Genomic DNA, 10,492 nt, shown 5'->3' with positions numbered 1-10,492 from the left:
CGTCCATGTTCATAGCAGGAAGAAGAGAGAAAGGGAGAAATGTCAGACACACGTTTTCCTTTCATTGGGAAAGTAAAACTTGTCCCAAATTCTCCTAGCATTTGAGTCTAATTCTAATTAATGTACATGAGAATTTAGGATCACTGGCTTAAAATTAATCTTGATCTATCAGTTGGGGCCGGTAGACTACCCCCATCCTACCAAAATCAGAAAGGCAAGGAAAAAAGGAGGGTGGATATGAGAATAAAATTAACCATGTTTGCTACATCATTGCTGCTAGAGTGCCAGCTATTTCAAGGCAGAAACTATATCTTATTCACCTTTGTCTCCCCTCAAGATGTCTAGCATCTCAAAAATTGTGATTAGATAGGGAGAGAATAAATAAGTAGGACACTGTGGACCAGCTGTCAAAAGCTGGGGAGGACTCCAGCCATGTGGAGGATAGCAAACATCATCACAACAATAGCCACTAGGAACAGAAGTCCAAACACTCCTGCCCACTGCATCTTGGTATCTAAGTTGCCAAGGAAAACACAACACTGTGAAGTGCTGGATGGAACAACACTACTCACATAGAGAAGAAACAGCAAGATCAGTTCCAATGGTATGCATAGACACCCATGGCTAGAGGGTGCCTCTGCAGCTGACAAAGAGCAATTAGCCTACAAGCACCCCTCTTGTGTTATAGTAGAAGTACCCTAACATCTCCCCAGTGGAGTCTGAAATACTGAAAGATGGGGCATGCCCAAGGTCACTGATGCACACGCTCAAGCAGGTCAAAGGAGTACACACTGAGCCTGAAACAGCCAAAAGTATTCCTCCACAGGGCAATAAGACTGGCACAGGCCGTGTGGGCTCGTTATCCCTTGGTAAAAAATTGTTTCAGGCCCAGGGTTCATTATGTGCCCAAGCCAGGGTTGAAATATGTGCCTTATGGCTGTTTGGGTTGAAAGGCACATATGAGTCTGCCTTTTCCAATATTGAGAGAGAGAGACAGAGAAAGAGAAAACAAAATGAGTTAAATAGGATTGTGTGTATCATCTTTGGAATCTTATAACCTGTGTTACATGCTTTAGAAAAATGAGCTTCAATCAATTCATAAATGAACTATTTGCAAAAAATAAAAATTATAAAGAGATAATCAATACTCAGCTCTTTTAATGAAGTGTTCTTCAGCTGGTTTTATTCCATGAAAACTGAGTAGAAACCATGCTAACTTATCTCTTAGTCACCATGTGTCTGGTGGCTGTGTGTCCTAAATGAAAACCTAGCAGGCAGAAGCCCTAGGGGAAGTAATCAGCTTCCTGTGGTCCCCAGTCACCCTTCATCCACTTTCTTCCAAGGTTACTAGTGACGCTACTCTCTACAGGTGATAAAATATGTTCAGACCATGTGACCCATGAAGACTCATAACATACCAACACAGTGCTTGGGCTAGGAATGTGGCAGGGGGTTGGGGGGAGCACAGAAATCCTGCAATCTAGAATTGAAATGTCATATTTAATTTCTACCATATATTCAGTCTCATAATAAATTCTATGTGGCACCACATTTGGAGGTGATTTGGCATTTTATTATATTCGCCACATTGCTGCTATAAATTACATTCCCAAACAATAGATTAAAACAAATGATGTGAACTTTACCTGTAATACATTAAAAATTAAAAGCAATGCTGTTCACCCACTGTATTGGTTAAAGATTCACTGCCTTAGCAGATAAACTCCAATTCCAATGACTTAACACAGTGGAAGTTTATTTTTTGCTGGAATGAAGTCTGACACAGGTCTTTCTGATCTGTGGGCAGCTCTCCAGGTGGTGATTCGGGGGTCCAGGCTCTTTCCCTCTTTTGGCTTCTATCTTCGACAGGGGATTTCCAAGGTTGTTGCCAAAAAAAGGAAAGGGCATGGAGCCCTCTGTGGGAGTTGGGGATGCAAGAAGGGGACTATCAACAGAGAAATGGCATATACCACTTCCCCCCCTCCCCCTTCCACTAACCAAAACTTTGTCACTTAACTATACGCAAATGCCAGGACGCAGGGAAATGTAATCTAGCTGTGGGCCAGAAGGAAAAGGAAGCAGGTGTGGTGAACAGCTAGCCAGGCTCTGCCAAACCCATAAAGGGAAAGGGACAGATACCAGGCTTGCAACTTGACTTCCCCTCATTTTTTTATTTTTGAATCTTTGTTCTGGGATTAAGAGATTTGGGTGGATGGTTTGGAAATGTATCTTGCTTTTAGTGAGGGTCCTTGAGGTGTTTGAAACCAGAAGACTAAAAGGAGTTGATGCTAACTGTTCTTGAATGGTTGTGAGAAATATAAGCAGAGTTCAGGTCTAATTGGGAAAGAACTCCGTATTTTAGGAAAGTGACTCATTCATGGGCAGAGAGAGACTAGATCTCTGTTGTAAAGAATGGAACAAATAATACCATTCTTTGCACATAGAAATAATTTTATTTAAAAAAGGCTTTTTTCTTTAACATTGGACATCGGGCTTGGATTTTAGTTTTATATTACCTATATTCTCAAGGCTTACATCACTGTATTTGATAAAAAGCGTTCTTCTGTTGTGGGATATATTCTTATTTAGTTTTTCCATCTAGACCAGGAAGCAAGCCTGTCCCTCCCCAATACGCCATTAGCGCACAGACTTCTCCACATTCTGTCCTCAAAACTTACTCCTGGAAGGTCTTTGTTTCAGGTCGTGAGTGGGAAACGGGTCTGAACCCTGCAAGCCCTCAATCGGTGAATGCTCCCTGCTGGTCCTCTCATCACCCAGAGTTCTATGACCGTCTCCAGGCTTCCTGACACCCAAACATCTTTCTCACTTCCCACCTCTACAGAATTGTGTAGCATCTGGGTTGAAATTAAGAATGTTGTCCATTCACTTAGTACAAACTCAGAGAGGGGCAGAAAGCAGGGTATCCTGATTAAATAGTTCTGAATTTCTATCTTAAGAACTTCGGCTATTACTCAGGTACATAAATGTGATTATATTGGTCAGGGTTTTCCATAGAAACAGGTGTGTGTGTGTGTGTGTGTGTGTGTGTGTGTGTGTGTGTGCGTGCGTGTGTCCTATTGTGTATATATATATTAAAAGATTTATTTTAAGGAATTGACTCATGCAATAGTGAAGGCTGGCAAATCTGTAGGGCAGACCAGCAGCCTAGAAATTCAGCCAGGAGTTGATGTTGCAATCTTGAGCCAGAATTTCTTTTTCAGAAAACCTGTTTTTGTTCTTAAGGCCTTCAACTGATTTGATTAGGCCCACTCGTGTTGTTGAGAGTAATCGCCTGAAGGTCAACTGAGTGTAGGTGTTAACTATACCTACAAAATACCTTCATAGTAACACCTAGATTCGTGTTCCATTAAATCACCACATACTAAAGCCTGGCAAACAGAGAAAACTAATCAACACAGTAATTAAAGTAATGAAAATGTGATTGTGTTGTTTACCTCCTTGGAGTTATTTCCTTTTCATGTTGGAAAGCTTTATGAAAAAAAAAAAGACAACACTTTCATAAGTGCTAATGTCAAATTTGTTGGTCCATCAGGATGCTTTTTCTTAAAGAGTCTGTGGTTCGGTCTAAGCAGAATATCAACCGCACTAAAGGTTTTTGACTTACGCTTGGATCTTAGTTGTCTCCTCCTTCTCCATAGTTCAGTGATTTCTCAAGCTTTGATAAAAAATGAAAAGTGAACTCTAACTTCTAAGACTGTCTCCCCTACACCCATGAAATTCCAGTTCTGATAGTATATGTCACTCTTCCTTTTTATCAGTGCCTTCAGGTATTTGCAGCTTCAAAAGACATTCTCTTAAAAAATCAAATCTGAAAATATTCAAAGGACTGGCCTTCAGCTCTGCAAACTTTTCACAATAATGTATATTGAATGTAGTTTGTTAAAATCTGCTTCTTTTCATAGCCGGTGTCTTCTGAGCAATTTCTGGGAAATGTTGGTTATAAGATAAGCTCTTTTCAGTCGGTTTCAAAAGGTGACCCCCAGGTAGGTAATCGTCAAGTAGAGGCATCTATTCAGAGAAATGAGGGGGTGAGCAAACTCCTCTGGGCCCACCATTGTGAACCTACCCATTCAGCACTTGAAAAACAGCACTGAGTACCCAGCAGGCAAGCTCACTGAAGAGCCTCCTGCCCCCACACGCAGGTGCATTGAGTGTGATAGGGGAGAGCTTCGGCATTTTGTATTTTAACTTTTCGACACAAATTCTAAAGCTGGGGAAAAGGGCAAGAAAACAGCCAGGCTTCAACAGATCCGTCCTTGAGTCACTCTGTTAAGTGGAACTGGGTAATTGTCTCATTGGAGATCTGCATAAACAGCTTGTGGGAAAGAATGATTTGTACCTGACATATATTCACTAGCTTGTGCATCAAAAGGCCATACGTGGATAAAAACCATGATCTTGGCATTCTTTGCACTCTGCAGCCTTTAGACTTGAAGGGCAAAAGCCCACGTGCACAGGTTACCAACCTGTCTTCTCCCAGCCCTGCCTGCCTGGCAAGCCTAGGCGGCAGGTGGAAGTGGTGGGAGGGGGCAGCTGGAACTCCCCAGGATTTGAGTCAAAAGAGAGTGGAGAAGGAGGATGCCTTGTGCAAATAGGCACTCCATTAAAGGTCTATTTTGGGTTTCTTGGGACCTTCCTATTGGTCTAGCTTAAATTGAAAGGGGATTTGGTTTGCCTCACTGGTTGTTTCCTCCCACTCATATCACAATTACAGCCTTGTTCATTGTCATTAAAATACATTTAGTATGCACCATTTTTGCATGGCCCACTGCTAAAATCTGCACACAAAAAAACTATCCCTAGCCCCGAAATAGTGGAAGGAGCACTGGACACCAAAAGAGAAGGCCTGGGTTTCAATCCTGGGTCCACCTGGGAATGTTCAATAAAAACCTTAGTTGCAAGGAACAAACCCTCACTAGAATCACCTCACAGTGATTGCGCGGAACAGGGTGTTGACTGTAAAGATACACACACACATTGAAGTGGAAATGTGAAGCCATCAGGAACCAGGGACCTGGGCTGGGCGTCAGTTGTGCTTTCTTTCCTGCTGTGTCTGATTCCTTCTGTGTGCTCCTCATAACTCCAGCCTACTTCCCCCCAAAAGCTCTCATTTGGGATCCCACTACTAACTTCTTTTCCTTGTTTCTTAATTCAAACTCTCAAGCTATAATATGATTGTCCCAGCTCAGTTTTTAAAGACAAACCTTATATGGGCTCCGTAAGGATTGGCTGATTGTGGAACAAAGTTAATCAACTGCCTGTTCCGGATAAGCCTTCATCAGCCTACTTCCTTCTCTCAGAGAAGTGTGGCAGGCCAGGCATTCTGAGGCTTGGCTTGTCCAAAACACTTGGGCAGGTTATTAACTTCTCCTAGACCTCATTTCTTTAATTGTATTATGATGGTGGCACCGGCCCCAGCCCACAGAGTTATTACTTATGCATTCAAAAATCATTTATTGAGTTTCTACACAAAGCAATTCTGTTGAGTGCTTTCCAGGCACTGCTCAGCAATGGGGAGACAGATGTGAACAAAACCGATGCATATCTGCCTTCATGAAGTTGGCCGTCCAGGATCAAACGAGATTGTTTCTGTGGAAACATAGCCCCCACCTTCCTACCTGCAGCCCCACAGTAGACCCCAATGTTAAGATTCCTTCATTCTTTCATTCATCAAGGGTTTCTTGAGCATCTACTATAAATCACTAGAGAACCAAAGATAGAGAAGACATGGTTTCTGATCTCAAGTGGCTCATGATCTATTTTAGAAATAACTATGCAAGCAAATAGTGATGGTGCAAAAGCACAAGTTAGCAGGTAGAATATGAGATACAGAAAAGGGAACAACAGTTTGTCCGTACAAGTCAAAGGAGGCTTCCCAGAGGCAGCAACACCTGAGCCGAGACTTAAAGGATGAAGAGGAGTTTCTCATATGTTCAGGCAGTGGAAGGGTAGGGTGAGGACGAGCTATGGACGTTCTAAGCAAAGAAGATAACGTGCAAAGCATAGAAGTTGTACAGATTATGGGGAGTTTCACGATACAGAAACACTCTAGGATTTTTGGAACATACAGCTTAAGGAATATAGTAAAAAAAAAAAAAAATGAAGCTACAAAAGTACTAGAGGCCAAATTATCACATAGAACCATGAATGTATTTTAAATTTTATCCCAGGCCCCATGGGGAATCATTAAAAATTTGGAGTAGTGCATTAATCTCAGTAATTGATCTGAACAGTCTCTGATTTATTTTTTACAATGAGCATCCTTGGGGACAGAGCAAGGCTGGACTAGAGGAGGGTCAGACCAGAGGCAGAGCGGAAGTAAAGAGACAGTTGTAACAATCTCAAGGAGAGATGATGAGGACCTGAACTGATGAGGCAACAGTAAGTAGGAAAGGAGGTGAGCATCTCCAAAGAGCTTTAGAAGGTAGAAATGATAGAACTTGGTGATTGTTTTGGAAGTGGGGAAGAAAAAGATGAGAAGATGACTTCCATGTTTCTAGCCTGAAAGACTACGGAGGAGAGGGACACTGGCCCCCAGAGAGGGAGTTCAGGAAGGAAGCAGGCAAGGAGGCGCTAGCTAACTCCTATGCGGACAAGTGGAATTGGAAGCGTTTCGACATGTATGCAGAGATGTTGAGTGGCTCTGCAGCTGGGGTTGCAGACCTCTTGCTCAAAACAGGAAGCTGGGATGAAGGTCTATGTGTGGAGGCATCAAAACGTGGATGCATCTGAGACTAGAAGGTCAAGAGAAGGTGCAGTGTGAGAGTGAAAGGATCTACGGCAGGGAGTGTGGATGGACACCTCTTTGCAGGACAAGGACCAGTAAAAGGAGACTCTGTCTTTGGAAGAAAAACCCACCATCCCTAAAACTAGCTGCTCACTCCCATCCTGTCTCTTAGGAGTATGCTCTGGATAGAGACAGAATAAATTATTATTCCCTGAGAAATATTAGTGGTGTTTGCCTTAAGTAAGAATTTATGTGGCCCAGGATAAGGATAAGCTATAGTTTCAGCCGGGGGGCAGCTTCGGGGAAGATGTTCTCTGACAGGTTCAGCAATGGGCTGTCTTTCTCATGCTCCATGAGGCTCTGGCCCAATCCAGGACCCACTGCTCTGCCTACTAATATATTAGGTCATCCCCACTGTGGATACAAGAAACTGAACTGGAAAACATTGGTTCTAGAGAAGAATTGAAGATGGGGAAAACAACTACCTCTGGGTTAGCTGAAAGGAAAAACGTTAACGAAGCAGAAACTGAAGACTGAAGGAAGCAAGAGAGGTAAGTGGTGGAGATTGAGAATGCCCCTGAGGGCTCCAGAGCAGAGGTGAAGGGGCAGGCCCTGGACAGGAGGTAGCAAGAAGAAATGAGTCAGGAGGGTGGCCCAGCTCACTGGGCAGAGGAAGGGAAAGGAAGTCACATGTTGAAGGTGAGACAGTTCACACACGGAGCTTAAATTACTGAGAATATGGAGAGATTGGAACGAGGCTTTCTGAGAAGAAGGAGCACATGCTTATGCATTGTGGGCTCCAGAACAGGTAGCGAGTCAAGATGGACCTGGTGAGGGACCATAGCTGTATAAAGAACAAGCCAATACATGATTACAATAAAGTGTACATAATATCTATATATTATGTATTATTTGGAGATGAAAGTAGTCATCTCATATATTCTAGTTTTTCAGTAGAAAAGAGCTCAGAGAAAGCCATCGTATTTCCTTTGATAAATCTAGGATAATTCATAGAGAATACTAAGAGAAAACGCAAGATTTGAGGTTTAGGCAAGAAAAGTACATGGAAAGGAGTTGTGGTGGCTTCTAGGAGCTGAAGATGGCTTCTAGCTGACAGCCAGCAAGAAATTGAAACTCTCAAAGAACTGAATTCTGTCAACGATCTGAGTGAGTTTTTTTAAAATTATATTTTATTATTGGTTTCAAGTATACAGTACATTGGTTAGAACGAGTGAGCTTTGGAGTATATCCTCCCCTAGTAGCACCTCAGATGAGACCAGGCCCTGGACAACACCTTGTGCAACCTGTGGGACCCTAAGAACAGGTCCCAGTTAAGCTATGCTCAGGATCCTGACTCACAAAAACTGTGAGATAATAAATATGTGTTGTTTTAAGCTGCTAAGTTTGTAATAAGATTTTTGTGCAGCAATAGAAAACTAATACAAGGCGCGATGGTTAATTTTACGTATCAACTTAACTGGGCCATAGGGTGCCCAGATATTTGATGAAACATTATTCTGGATGTTCCTGGATGAGATTAACATTGAAATAGGACTGAGTAAAGCAGATTGCACTCCCTAGTGTGGGCGGGCTGCATCCAATCATTTAAACGCCTGAATAGAACAAAAAGGCTGACCTTTCCCCAAGTAAGAGAAAATTCTTCCTGCCTGACTACCTTCAAACTTGGACGTCAGTTCTTTTTCCTACTTTCAGACTCAAACTGAAACATTGGTTCTTCCTGGATCTCAAGCCTGCCAACCTTTGAACGAGAACATGCCATCAGCTCTCCTGGTTCTCTGGCCTTCAGGATACAAAAGGACATACAGATGTCATTGCAGTATTTTTTTTTTTTTTTCAACATTTCTACATGCTTGAAAAATTCAGAATAAAAATTGGGAAAATGTGAAGTCAAGAAGTGTCAGGGGACTCTTCAAAGAAGGTGCCTATGAAGAGTCACAAAACTTTCTCTCTCCCTTATTCTCGACCTCTCTCCTTTCTCTTTTTCCCCTCAGTAAATTTACTTTATTTAACATGAGATTTTATAACTCACAGTGGATACTGTAGTTAAACATAAATAATAATTCTACCCCTCTTTTGTGCAGATTTATGCTCTGTAAACATTACACTGAGAAAATATGGCCTTAACCTTTGTTCTGCAAATGTTTCAGAATTTTTTCTACTGCCACATTATAAGATAAATGTCAGTCTAAATGAAGGCTTTTCTATAAAACTCAGCAACTTCACAGATGGCCTTTAATTCATGGCCATAAAAGATAAAACTATATTTTTTTGGTTGAAAATAATTTCAAAAGCTCTTCTTAAGTCCCCAGAAGAACATAATGCTACCTACTCTTGATGCTGCATGAGGTCGGTTAAATAAACTCAGACACTGTTCTCCAGGAGTTATCAACCAAACTGAGAAAATTACATAAAAATTACCTGGAATGAATATAACTGCTTTTTTCAGAAACCTCCATAATGACAGATGGCCAAATAACTGCTTTGCCCCAGGATGCTTTCTCTGATGTGACTTGATGAATTATCCTATAGAGAGAGTGCACAAGGTTAGCCAGAGGCAAATGACAGAGATATGTCTCAAATTCATTTTCTGAAAACCATGCCTTGAGAAAACCTATAACCACTGAGATATTTTTAAGGAGGTCTGTTACATAGTACAGCAGAGGTTCTCCACTCTGGCTGCACACAGGAATCACCTGGAGAGCTTAAAAAAGTACTGGGGCCAAAGTTCCCATCCCCTCATCCCAGAGAATCCAATTTTGGTCTGGAGAGCAGCCTGAGCATCAGGATTTTTTAAGTTTCCCTAGTTATTCTAATTAGTAACATTAGAATAGTGAATAAATGAACTTTTTACATATTCTTAGTTTACATTCAGAAACTAATTTGAATCAACTTTAAAGTATTAAATAATGGTGCTCTATGACCTAGGCTGCTCGTGCTATACCAAAATACACAGACTCAGAGGGAAAAACAGAAGGTCTAAGATGGAGAAAGGATTCACAATGCTGTCAGATCAGAAATAGCTATAGCAACAGGTAATACTGGGGCTGAAAAGAAAGACCTGGTAATACTTAAGAGCTGCCTTCACATAACTCAAGGGTACACTCAAGGGCAGAGCTAGGGTCAAGGATGATAGCTAAAGGAAGCTAGATTTTGGCATAATATAAGACTTTCTTTAAAAGCAGTGTTGTGTGGGATTAGATTGGTTGCTTTGAAATTGTGAATACCTGGTCACTGCTGAAATTCAGACATTTAATTTCAACCTGGCTTGTTGACTTCTAGGCCAGGTTGCTTCAGAGGAAACCAAAGAAAATAAATGCTATATTAACCATTTGGGTTTTGTTTGTTTGTTTGTTTGTTTGTTTGTTTGTTTGTTTTTTGGCTGTCCAATATCTCTTTGCTCTTTTCTTAGTAACAGCCTCCTGGGTTTTTTGATGGTCCACTCTTCTCCCGCTCTCAGTTCTGATGAAACTGACTCTTTGTATACCTCTAGAGGATGCACTCCTAACTGGAAAACTGTGGTCTCCCTATACAGTGACTGGTTTAAGAATGAGCAAATAACACATTGGGCCAATCAGAGCCAACAAGATTACACTCTGGAATTTTTGAAGACTCTCTTTCACTAGATTTAAAACTGTGAGAATGTGATATGGAAAATATGAACTCAAAAAATGAAAAGAGAAGGAAATTTCAAAACAATCTTATTAATAACCTCGGAGAGATTAA

Source organism: Pteropus vampyrus, unplaced genomic scaffold (genome assembly GCF_000151845.1).
Source record: "Pteropus vampyrus isolate Shadow unplaced genomic scaffold, Pvam_2.0 Scaffold11, whole genome shotgun sequence".
NCBI classification, from domain to species: Eukaryota; Metazoa; Chordata; class Mammalia; order Chiroptera; family Pteropodidae; genus Pteropus; species Pteropus vampyrus.
Note: the sequence above shows the minus strand (reverse complement) of the source record.